General features: G+C 50.4%; 1 protein-coding gene across 1 annotated transcript in view; it reads right to left on the bottom strand.

The window, feature by feature from the left end:
• Positions 1 to 12,551, bottom strand: part of ASIC2 (acid sensing ion channel subunit 2) — a 963,671-nt gene that overhangs the window by 950,391 nt on the left and 729 nt on the right. The window lies entirely within an intron of this gene.

Here is a 12,551-nt window from a genome sequence, read left to right as displayed (position 1 = left end):
ACTAGAGTCCTGGAGGAGAAGTTTAAAGTTTGCCGTGTGGGTGGAAATGGCAGGAAGGAAAGGGGGAACAGAAGCGCAGAGAGGTTGAGGTCTATGGTGACATACATCACAAATTCTTCAGTTCTCCCCAAACCAGACTGAGTACTTACTTGTCCAACTAACATCTGATTATAGAATTTGAATCGAGACAGCCTCGCTCTGGAGCCCAGCTCCTAACCGCTGCACTCTTCTGTCACCTGCCTGTTCAACCATCAGGGCGCACTCGGACTGGATCTTCAGAGGCAAGTCACTGGTTCAGAGGCAGAAGTGGGAATTCTCTCTACCAAGTTCTAGCCACCTGCTTCCTTAAACACATCTACTTCTCCCAAGGTCATCCTTTCTGCCACGCAGACTCTGACTTAAAATGTGGACGCAGGAGCACCAAGGGGGCTCAGTTGGTCAAGCGACTGCCTTCTGCTCAGGGTCCTGGGATTGAGGCCCGCGTGGAGGGGGAAGCGGGGGGGGGGTCCCTTCTCAGCAGGGATTCTCCTTTTCCCTCTCTCTCTACCCCTCCTCCCCCCACTCATTCTCTCTCTTCTTAGCCCTCTCTCAAATAAAAAATTTTAAAAAATAAATAAGTAAGGCACCTGGGTGGGAGCCTCTGCCTTTGGCTCAGGTCATGATCTCAGGGTCCTGGGACTAAGCCCCGCTTCGGGCTCTCTGCTCAGCAGGGAGCCTGCTTCCTCCTCTGTCTCTGCCTGCCTCTATGCCTACTTGTGATCTCTGTCTGTCAAATAAATAAATAAAATCTTTTAAAAAAATAAATAAATAAACTAAATTAGTAAATAGATATAATGTGGAGGCAGAGGCAAAAAGGGCAGGCTGGGCAGAATCAAATGCACAGAGCCCTGAGCTCCACATGGGGCAACTCAGAGAGATCCCAAGTGTCACCCTGACAAGAAGCGACTTTTTCTCCAGCATCTCAACTCTCCTGAAGAGGGTGCTGTGGGCTTGCTTGACCCCTCTGCCTTGCCTGCTGAACTAAGCCTAGACAGTCTTCCTGCTTGGCTGCAGGTCTGGCAGCTGCCAGGTTCCTGGTAGCCAGGAGAGGACACAGGTAAGTTGAGGGAGCTTAGGCCTAAACCCCAATTCTTTGGAGCTGAAGACTTGCCGACGAATGGCCTTTCACCCAGCTCAGTACTATACAAATAAGTTTGAGGTCCTTACCAAAGATAGTCCCAGGAAATCAAGATAGGACTCAAATCCCCAAGAGGGCCACCATCTTGCTGAATGACCTTGTGCCAGTCATCAATCAGACCTCTCTGAGCCTCATTTGTATTTAACTGGGAAACAGATCCATCATTACCTTTTCCACTATGAGTTATCCGGAGGCTCAAATAAGCATCTTGTAGCAAAAGCATCCCGGATCTAGGAACCAGAGTTCCTGGTTCAAATCCCAGTTCCACCAATTCCTAGCTAAGTGACATTAGCCCTGTCATTTAACGTTCCTGAGCCCCATTTTTTCCTAGGGAAAAAGGGTTACCCATATTCCATCATTCCCAAGGCAATCGTGAAGACCGAATGAGGTGCTTGGCCCAGAACAGCACCTGGGATATATTCTGGGCTCCGAAAATGTTAGTAATTCACAGGTTTTGTTGACGACACAGGGATAACCAAACAGGAGAAATTCCAGTTGGGACATAGTTGTAGGGTCTCCAGTGGCTCTTCCCCCCACCCCCCGTCCCCAGCAGGAGCTGAGCGTAGGGCTTCACGGCAGCCTCATTCCCCATACTCCTGAGACTTGTTGATGGCAGTATGGACTTCCCCAAAAATCCTTCTGCTCTTGGAATCTCCCTCACTGGGTTTTATCACTGGCTCATGTTAGCCCTAACAAAAATAACAGTAGCGACAAAACAGTTGTCCCTCTACATCTGGCCCGTTGCTAGAAGTTTCACTTCTAGCATTTCCTTCCATGGCTGCCAGCAATCCTAGGAGGCAAGTGCCAGGGTTATTATTATTTAACAGATGGCGAAACTGAGGCCTGGAGAGGATAAATAATTTTCCCAAGGTTTCTACTGAGCTGTTTTTGACTCCCAGAACCCTTCACTTCTGACACCAAATGTGTGGGCTGTTCTCCTCGTGCCAAGTGATTCTGATGCTAACTACCCAGAACACATGCAGACCCCACAGGCTACGGGCTCAGTCGCACAAGAATGCACCCCCACGTCAGGTGCCACTGAGGAATCCAGGCCACCTATGCTTCTGACCAGCTAGCTGTACATCAGAGATTCCCACAACCCCCTTCTCACGTTCATCAATTTGCTAGAGGGACATAGAGAACTCAGGAAAAGTGTGTTTATTGGTACTGTTTTATTTATAGGATAATTCAGATTGTGTTGAAGATACAGGGGAGGGGCACAGAGCATCCATGCCTACCCCCCTACCTACCTCCACGTGTTCACCAACCCAGAAGCACTCTGGGTCCCTTCATGTAGAGGTTTCTGTGGCGATTCATAACACAGGCACCCTGGATTAAGTCATTGGTCGTTAATGACTGACTCAAACTCCTGCCCTCTCTGGTCAGATGGTTGGTTCCTCTGGCAACCAGCCTTCATCGTAAAGCAATCACTTCATCAGCAGAAAATCGGGTATGGCTGAAAGGCCCTTATTAGGAATAACCAGAGATGCTCCTCTTGCTCCAATCCCTCAGGAAACTCCAAGGGTTTTTAAAGCTCTTGTACCAGGAGCCAGGAACAAAGACCAAATATAGGTTTCTTATTAATCAAAAAATCACGGTCCCACAAACCTGGAACATACACCTATGGGGCCCTAAATCCCATGATCACACCACAAAGTTCATCTCCTATGTAATTATCTCAAGTGCCAAAGTCCCTTCGTCTTTCCATCCCCTGGTGTTCCCATCCCCTGGTTTCTATCCCCTGGTGTTCCAGAACAGGACATTCTCTGGGCCAGATTAGCCTCCTTCCCTGTAGCTCAGTCTGTCTCTACCCCCACCTACCCAAGAGTCACCTCTAATCCATATACATCCCAGTCCCCAGAACCAGGCCAGACTAAACCACATCCAGAATTTGCTCTCTAGGACTGGTTCTAGAGCCCAGAACTTATGAAAAATTCCTCTGGGAACTTCAAGGCAGGCATGCATCCTCGTTTCGGGAGGCCAGGTCTTCGAACAGCCACCCCAAGCCCTGGCCACAGGCACCCATGCACTTCCTGCCTGAACCAAACACCCACTCTCTTGTGTGCAGGGATGGGCCCACAGTGCCCTTCTCGTCCTGGCTTCTGAAACACTCAGCCTCAGCCGGGGTTGCAAAGTGGGGTGGATCTACAAGCTGGACAAGCTGGCTTGCATCTATGATCAATTCTTTCCAATGTCAAATGCCAAGGACCCTCACCTCTGACTTCAAGTATCTATCTGTTCAGGAAGGAAATAAATCAAGAATGCTCAGCATTGGAAATAACTTTAGAGGCTAGTAAATCCAACTCTTCACCTGACATTGATCTACCCCTACAGCACTGGTAATAAGCAATTGCATGGCCTGGCCCGGAGCTGTTGACTGGGCATAGGGGGTGGGGGTCCTCGAAACTTGCAGGAGAGTTCCTTCCAATCAGCCAGTAGCCACCTCTCTGAACTTCTTCCCCTCTCCCGCACTGGGGCTTGCTCTGCCCTCCAGCTTTGCAGAAAGAAAGCTTCACTCCTCCTCCCTGAGACTGCCTTGCAAGGGTTTGAAGAAGGCAACGGCCCTGCCTTGGGTCACCCACTTTCCTTTGCAGTCTAACGAGTCTCCATGTTTTCCAACACTCATCACTCATGGTTTCGGTGCCCTATGAAGACCATCACCCCTGGTCAGCCAAACACTGCTCCCCACCTCCTGCTTTAGAGACATGCTTTTAAAGCCATGGCCGACATGAAAGTCTCTACCTTGTGGTTCAAAGTGAAACTGACGCACATCCAGGAAGAAATGGCAGTGAAGGCTGGCTGGGGGAGGGGCACTGAAAGGGAAGTTTTCAGAGCAGAAAAGAGGAGAATTCAGATGTTGCTGAAGGTGTGAGCTAGAATATGAGCGGCTTGGGGTAAGCAGGAGAATAGGGATAACTCAGCTCAGAGGTTATGGGCAACTTCAGGAAGGGTTTTCCTTGGACGAGAAGCGCCAAAGAGGAACAAATCGGCTGCGCCCAGAGGTGTGAATCCTAATTAGAAAGTCGCTCAGATGCTCATTTGATTGGGGAAAAAAAAAAAAAAATGAAAAACCACTCCTGCAAATTGTTATAGGCCCCCGTTGAGGACACAGATCTAGAAAGTTCAGGGCTTCAGAGACTTTTGAAACAGCTATTTCCTTCTTTCTAAGCCAGACACAGATCTATATGCCTAGGTGGTTCTCCAGGTTACCAAACAGATGGAGAAGCTAAAACTCATCACCATACAGACTATATTCCCTAACAAGGCCTGAGATGGGGTTTCTCATCCAGGTGGTTTATCCAGGGAGAGACCTCAGGGAGTGAGGTTCGTAGGATACAGGTAAGAGAGAAAAGATGTTGAAAGCACAGGAGAATTCCTGCTCGGCCTGATCCCCCAGGAAACTCTGGAGTATAAAGCGCTCTGGAAGTTTGTTCCATCTCGAGGCAAGATGGCTGGCAATTCGGACCCCTGGGTCAGTGAGCCACCAGCCACTGGCCAGCCCCAGGCGGTAAGAGATGAATAACTTCCCAGCTATTTCCAGGAGTGGCGGTGCCATTGGTAAACATAGGCACGGTCAGACACTGCACCCCTAGCACCCTGCACCCCTAGAGGGAGTCTGGGCAGCATCTTCCAAAGATGTCCTCGCTAATTTATAGGCGCATCCCCACTCACAAGCATGAGGCTAGTGATGGAAACGCCCAGTCAGTCCAATACACGTAGTGGCTCATGGATAGGATCTTGAAAGTAGGGTGCTACACCTCCCTATACCCCACTACAGCCACTCGGCGTATCAGAGTGTCTCTGTTCCCACTGCACAGATCTCTCTAAATAGAACAAACAAATAAATGGGTAAGTAGATCTGGTTACAAAGGAACATTTGTTCCTTCTCCCAAATAGAAGTTAAAAGTTGTAGTTTTAGGGAACAGACGTGGTATCAGAAAAGTAAATGTTGATTATACTTTATTGCGGTAGAGTTCTACAGGAGGGCAAATCCTTTGGAATCACGCAGTTCAACCCCCTCATTTTACAGATGAGGAAACTGAGGCCCCTAGAGGCTAATTACCTTGCCCTACGTTGTACGACTCAATCAACAGGAGTCAATAAATCCAGGCGAATACATTTCTCCCGTGTCTCGGGCTTGCATTCTGGAGTATGCATTTCCATGATCACTGAGGTAATCAATACAGAGCACACCTAAATCATGAGAAAATAAGACCTGGGAGATAGAAAGATGCTTTAGCATCCAAAGGCTGAAACTTTGGGGACTGCGGTCCCCAAATAAAGCCTAATCTGATAAACAAGCTTCTATCCCAAGCTTCAGATTTATCAAATAATGGCCATGTATTTCTGGGGGCATCTGCTACCCAGTAACCACTAAGGCCCATCTGTATGGACTAGTTTTAAGTCCGCTGCATGGGAGATGTGGGATATATGGAATCTCACTTGCAGCGATGATGATGCAGGTCATTAGTTCCAGGTTAGAATAGACTGTGGGTCAAATGGCTCAGCAGAACGTTTTGCTATTTCAACCCATTTCCATCACACAGAAACCCTCAGACCAAAAAGAGAAAACACACGCAGCATACTCTCAGATATCTCTTGACCTAGGTGATATATTTTTGGTCTGATGGAGAGAATGGGATCCCTGGTACTTTGAAATATGAACTGCAACTTCAGGGCTAAAAACCGCCGTATTCGGCCTTTGGGGGATTTTTTTTTTTTTTTTTTAATGGGATCCCATTTCAGCCCTTACTATAGAAATCAGTAGCAAACTAGGATTCGCTTTAGAGAGAAATTTCTAAAACTCCTCTCTTCATTAAGGGAAGGACTTTCTGTAGGAAGGAAAAGGGAACCACCACAGAAGGGGGAAGGGTCCTGTTACCAATTCAATAAACTCTCGGGTGGCCTTCTTCCATCAGCTGTTTTGGAGGCTAAGGACTCCCGGGACAGAGGCACAGATATATACATTCACCCCACGTGCAACAAGGCCCTGACTCTGTGGCCTGTTGGTAGTGTTAGCTTTTCTCTGCACGTAGATGATGTGGGTCATTGTAACAGTCAGCTCCCAGTCACCACCCTATCCATCCAACATGTCAGAGAATTCAGTGCTTCCAGGGAGACACGACTAATGTCCTACAAACCAGAAGTGGCACCAAGAAACACTGTTTGCTCGCTCAGCCTAGCAGTGGCTGCCTTTCCGACAACAAGGCAAAATGCTTACAAACTTCCAAGCCCCTTAAGGACTAAAAGTGCAATGTAGACCACTTGTCCTAGAGCCCAGAGATGTCGCAGGGGATGGAGACAGCTGGGGTCTACACCCGTATACTGAGGCAGACGGGAATGGTCTGTACAGAATCTCATGGTCTTCACAACCCATGGTCCTCATGGCTCTGCATAGTCATAAGGTTGGACCTCATCCAGAAGCGGGGTCAGGAGAGCTCATTGGGTATCCATGAACACATCTGTGGTTCATCCTTGCAAACATACAACAAACAGGGGGACCGAGGTGGCTTCTGGTCAACGCACAGCTGGACTGTCAACTGCATCAGAGGAGGGTAACAGGTACTTAGTTATGACCCTAAAATCCAAGGAGGCTGAATTAAGAGGGGTGGTTACCACTGGCTCTCACAAATTATCCCCAGTGCTTCTGGCAGAAAGGACAAAACAGAGCCCACAAGACGGGTACTGATCAGACCTAGCTTTGGATTATGCTTTGACTCTAAGTGGACCTTGGAGGGAATCTCTAACACCCTGAACACGACCCCAGGTTCCCAAGAAGAAGAGAGAGCAAGCTGACGCTGATTGGCCGTGTACTGCATGCCAGACAGGACACTTGATGCACAAAAGGTGTGGTCCCAGGCATGCGGACACACAAACGTGCATACATTGTGTGACCCAATGGAGATACTCTCAAGTCCCAAATAATACCTATAATTGCATCTGCGATGCTACCATAGGCAATTTTTTTTCTTTTTTCTCTATTCTTTCCCCACACTGCCCAAGTGTTCAGCCATGAGCTTGGACTGTTTCTGTCATCTGAAAGCATATTATTAAAATAATGACAATAATGAGACATGTCATCGCGGTGCCAGTGGGATCCCAGATACCTACGCTGGAGAAGGAGGCTGAAAAATTGTTATCTCCCTTTATATCAGCCAGAGTGCCTTCTCACCTTCCAGTAGCTTCAAGCCCACTTGACGCACTTGGAAGACACAGTCTGAGAGCTTACCATGTGCTAAGCACTTCTAAGCCCCGAGAATAGAAGGTCAGGAAAGACAACATGTCTTACAGGGAAGAGGAACAGAAATAGGCAATGTATAAGAATTATCCGTGGTTAAAGAATTCAGGTATTAAATCAAATCATCTCTGAGGGCTCTTCTAGCGTAAACACTTTATGAGTCTAAGCCTAGGAAAGGCACGGTGAGTGCTCTGACGGAGGAGGGAGCCAAAATTCTCTTTCAAAGACAGAGGAGGAAGAAATTCATGCAGATTACGGCCATGGAGGTGAGGGTTTGGCAGTGGTTTCCTGGAAAAGGCTATAGAGATACTAGAGCTGGATTTTAAAGGACATGTCGGATTTAAAGAAATAAATCTGGAGGTGGAGTGGGGGGGAGCCAAAAGTAAGCTCAAAGAGCCCACAAACAGAGGATTCTGGGTCAGTTCAGGAAACAGAAACCAACTTGTAATTGACAACTGGCCACAGGCGGGCCAATATTTGGCACCCACTGTACAGAGAGCCCATCCTTCAAGCCGAGATGCCTGCTGTCAACTAGCCCTCCGTCTAGAGGGGATGGGAAAGGAGCGGTGAGCTCTCAGATGGCAAGGCCCTGATGGGACGTTGGAACCGCTGCAGAGCAGGTGCGCTTGGGTGGACAGAGGCGCCTGTGCGTGCAGTGATGGGACCCACTGTAACAAAAGCTGTATACCTCATACGGAGGTCACGGAGTTCCTTGCAGGGGTCGGAGCAGACCAAGCCCCCCAGGGGTAAATCGGTAGCACAGAGATGCAACAGGGGAAGGCTGGGCGGTGGGGAATGAGAGGATGTTTAGGCCGCAGAACTCCAGGGGAACCAAAGCCCAGGGAAAAGTGGAAATCTAAGCATTGCAGAGAACGAAGAACCCCATGAGCAAAGCTCTACAGCACTGTGCTGTAGAGCTAGTGGTTAGTCACAGTAAGGAAGAGTGGGAAGAACACTGGCCTGGAGTCAAGAGAGCCAGCATCTAGCGCAGGCTCAGTAATACTCCCGTGGGCCGCGCAGTAGAGCAAGGGGCCCGCCCCGGATGCACTAGGCCTCCTCCGCCACACCCAGGCTCTGGGCATATTCTGCTGCCCTGGTGGGGTACAACCTGAGGGACAGGTATTACTGTTTTGATTCTTAAAATGGGGAAACTAAGGCTAAGAAAGGTGCTTAAGATCACAGCGCAAATGGGGGTACCGGGAGAATTCCAATACAGCTCTCTCCCCAAAGCCCCCAGTCTTCATGCACCTGCTCCTTGTGTAATAAATACAGAGAGCTCAGCCATGGACCTGCCAGCCTTGGGCAAGAATTCCAAGCATGTGAGCCTCCAAAACCCTCACCTCCACATCTTTGTGATGCTATGTGATACAGGTGTCTAAGCTCCAGATGTGCCGCTAGCAAGATCTCACTGTGGAGAGACCGCTCTTTCAGTAAGAAATGCCTTTCCTAAGAAATCTCAAAAAAAAATTTTTTTTTAAGATTTTATTTATTTGAGAGAGAGAGAGAGAGCACAAGCTAGGGGGAGAGGCAGAAGGAAAAGCAGACACCCAGCTGAGCAGGGACCACCCCCCCAACGTGGGGCTCAATCCCAGGACCCTGGGATCATGGCCTGAGCCAAAGGCAGATGCTCAACTGATTGAGCCCCCAGGAGACCCAGAAATCTCAAGTTTAAAGCACAAACACACACAACTATGGAAATCGAGTTAAAAGTGCCAACTGAAGGATCACTTGCGTTCCTGAACTTGGAGACAGATGAACCCCAGTGTGAGGAGCAGAGAAGCAACGTGACATGGTCACATTTTAGTCACACACAATGGAGTTGCCACCTGTCAGCAATAGTTAGCTATCGAACCCAGCTAGGACCTCCGCTCTAAGAAATCCCACCACCACAAGGCTGGGCTTTAACCCTGGGCTCCAAACAGAGAAAGCAGCAGCCCCCTCCAGCCCCCTGGTTAATCCTCACAGCAGGACTCATGACCTGACTCCTACGGTGGGCTGCAAATAGGGCAGGAACCATGGACAATAATAACCCTCCTCCTAGCAAGGAGAAGGCCCCCCACTCCAGCCTTCCACCCGCACATGTCACAAAGTACAAAAAGACATTCACTTAGTGTGTCTCCCATGGTTCCTCCTCCCAATAACCCTGTGATACAGAAAAACACATATTAATAGATGTTACATGACCAAGTCAAAGCCTAGGGAATAAGCTAGAAAATGACGGAGCTAGGATTCAAACCCATTCAAGCCAAGAATTGGCTCCTGATCGTTAGATCATCCAACGTCACGTCCGTCACGTCCAGAAACATCCCATCCAGACCTCCAAACATGCTTCCCCCGGAAGGGCAAACACATGCCTATCTGCATTCAGATGGTCCCACGTGAGGGCTAAGGGTGTACCCACATCAGCATGGGACACACGTGTTCACATGGCAGTCAGCACTCCACACCTGGCTTCCTGGGACTTTTAACCTCCACAAACAGCCTTTCCCTGTGCTAGAACCATGGCTCATTCACTAATTAAAGGGTATTACGCACTTCATTGCACACGAGCTAAGAACTTGGAATAAGAAACCTTATGCAAAAGCCTTAGCCCTGGAGATAGTGCTAGGTATGCTTTATGGAGAAAGAAAAACAGAAAAAGTGATCCACCTGGGACCTCCCCTCCCCCATACTTCTCTAATATGTCAGCCACAGCACATTAAGCAAGAAGCCACCCAGCTTTGGACAAACCAACGGAGAGAAGCAGAGAGAATGAATGAGCAAGACCACCCATGAACTAGACTTCTCCCATAACGACCTACAAGGTCCTCCACCCTCTTGTGGATGCCAGAGCCTCGGAATCAGCATACTAGACTCCAGGCCAAAAGGGACAGGTGTACAAAGGGGGAATGGGAAGGATTACCCCTCACCGCAAGGTCTTGGGATAAACCTGGCACCATGTCCCCTCTCATAGAGGCTCGGCATGGCATCCCACTGCCATCAAAAGGGGAGAAAGATCAGCCGTCCACCTGGGGCCCCCTCCAGATTTCCTTTCTGACACTTCCCCAATAGCTTGGGGATCCAGCCCTGAGGCTCACACCCTTTTCAGTGCTGGGGGAGGTCAGACATTGAGGGTCAGTCCAAGGGGGAACACGCAGCCAGGTCCGTCCTGGGTTTGGTGAGGACAGCCGGTCACTATGTAACAAACCATATCCACAAGCAACTTCGCTATTTGAGAGACAACCTGGAGAGGTCAAAGGCCCAGGTGAGGCTGGAAGGCCTGATCTCTGGCCTCTTGAGACTCCAGTGATTCAAACGATGGGTTAAGCGCAAAACAGCAGCCGTGGGTCTAAGAACCCTGCCTTGGAGCTGGAACTTGATCATGAATGGAGAGGAAACCACTAGTTGGACACGCAGTTATGGGGATGCTTGGGAACTCGCCCAGGGTCTGCTACCGACTGCAGTTTCCCTGTGTGTTCCATGTGTGTTCAGGCAGACAGAGGAACAGCTGAGAGCATGTTCGAGCGGGCAGATGCAGTGGTGAAGCCGAGCGTTACCACGGCACTAGAAAGCACGGGTGGGAGACAGGGATCGTCTCAGCCTCCAGGAATGCGTCACTGTCCCCTTCTCGAGCCACCTGAGACATCATGTGTGCATGACATGTTTCAGGGTCCTGTTTGCTCCATTTTGAAGGACTCCCAGGATGGCTGGTCCCTTCCCCCCAGCCCAGACCCTCTTCTTCTTTAGTATAAAGAGGTTACCAAGGATTTTGTTGTGTTCTCCCTCAGTGTTTAAAAACGAAGGGTAAAAACCGCACCCCCAGGAACCAGAGCTCTATGGACGCAAGGGGCAATGCCCCTTCCTCTCTGGCACTCTGGGCTTTTCCAGAATCACAGACAGCCACCTGGAATCACAGAGGCTGCAGGAAGAGCCTGTTTGTGGCATTAGCAGAAACTCAGAGCGAGAGACCGGTACGCAGTGGGCCAGAGAGCAGGTGGGGAGTGGATGCACTCTCGGCAAGGTAGGGCGGGTCTCCCTTAGGCAGAGGGCCCACACAAGTGCGGAGGACAGAGTCCAGTTCTTTTGCAACTGCTGCACCTGCCATCCGGAATCTACCATGGCCATTTAGCTCCAGGCTCTGAGACTCCAAAGCTCCGGGTTCTCCCTAAGGCAGCTCTGGGAAAAGCAGCCACCCTGGGTTTCTGAAGGGTCCCACGGCCCCCAGTGCCCCAGACTCGACTGGAAGCAAGGAGGGGTATGCAGCTGCAGTCTGACCCCTTATCCCGAGTTCTGACTGGCAGCCCACTAATTGCACAGAGGACCCCAGCAATGACAGCTCTCTTCCCATCCGTTCTTTGCCCCTCTAGGAAGCCCCATCCTGAACGTGAGCCACATCCCCCTCTGCCTTTCGTCTTTACTCAGCTCCACACTCCTCCTCCAGGCTTTCCAATCCCACAGCTGCTCGCCCCCTCCCCACACCACTCCTCTCACAAGCACGCCGTTAAGCGCCGTTAAGCGATTGCACAGACAGCAAACCGAGCCTTTGAGTTTCAAGCCGAAGCTTCCCAGACGAGCCAGCCTGAACCCCCTCAGCCTCACGGACACCACACTGACCATTCTCCTACACACGGGCCTCCACTTACACGCTCCTCTCGGGCCCAAGCACCCTGGATATCTCTTTGCTTCCAACCTGCCAGCAGACCAGGAGACCCGGGGTCCCCCGGCCTCTCCTCTCCCCACACGGAGCTCGGAATCCACACAAGAAAAGGAAGCCCCGAGACTTCTACCCCTGTGCAGCATCAGCTGCTCCAGCAAGCTCCCAAAGCCACTGGAACCACCCAGGCTGTCTGGGGCCCCACACCCCCTTCTCTGGCAGCTTCAGCTCCAGCCCAGCCCACAGGATGCAGTGCCTGATGCCACTTCCGAGCAGAGAAAGAGAGAGAGAAAATGCCACCTCGTCAATGACAAGCTGTTCCAATCACACAGCTCAGATCCCAAGTGCCCTGGACAGCGGACAGCTCCAGCCTCCTCCCTCTGGTTGGGAGGGAAGCCAACTCAGCACATCTGGGGGACCGATCCCCCCACCGCAGGCCCCCTGCTCACCTTCCACATCTGACCAGGCAACCGTGCCCATCCCAGCAGGCAGACTTCTCCGAC

This window comes from Mustela nigripes, chromosome 16 (genome assembly GCF_022355385.1).
Source record: "Mustela nigripes isolate SB6536 chromosome 16, MUSNIG.SB6536, whole genome shotgun sequence".
Lineage (NCBI taxonomy): Eukaryota > Metazoa > Chordata > Mammalia > Carnivora > Mustelidae > Mustela > Mustela nigripes.
The sequence above is the reverse complement of the archived record's forward strand: the minus strand, read 5'-3'. Positions and strand labels throughout refer to the sequence as shown.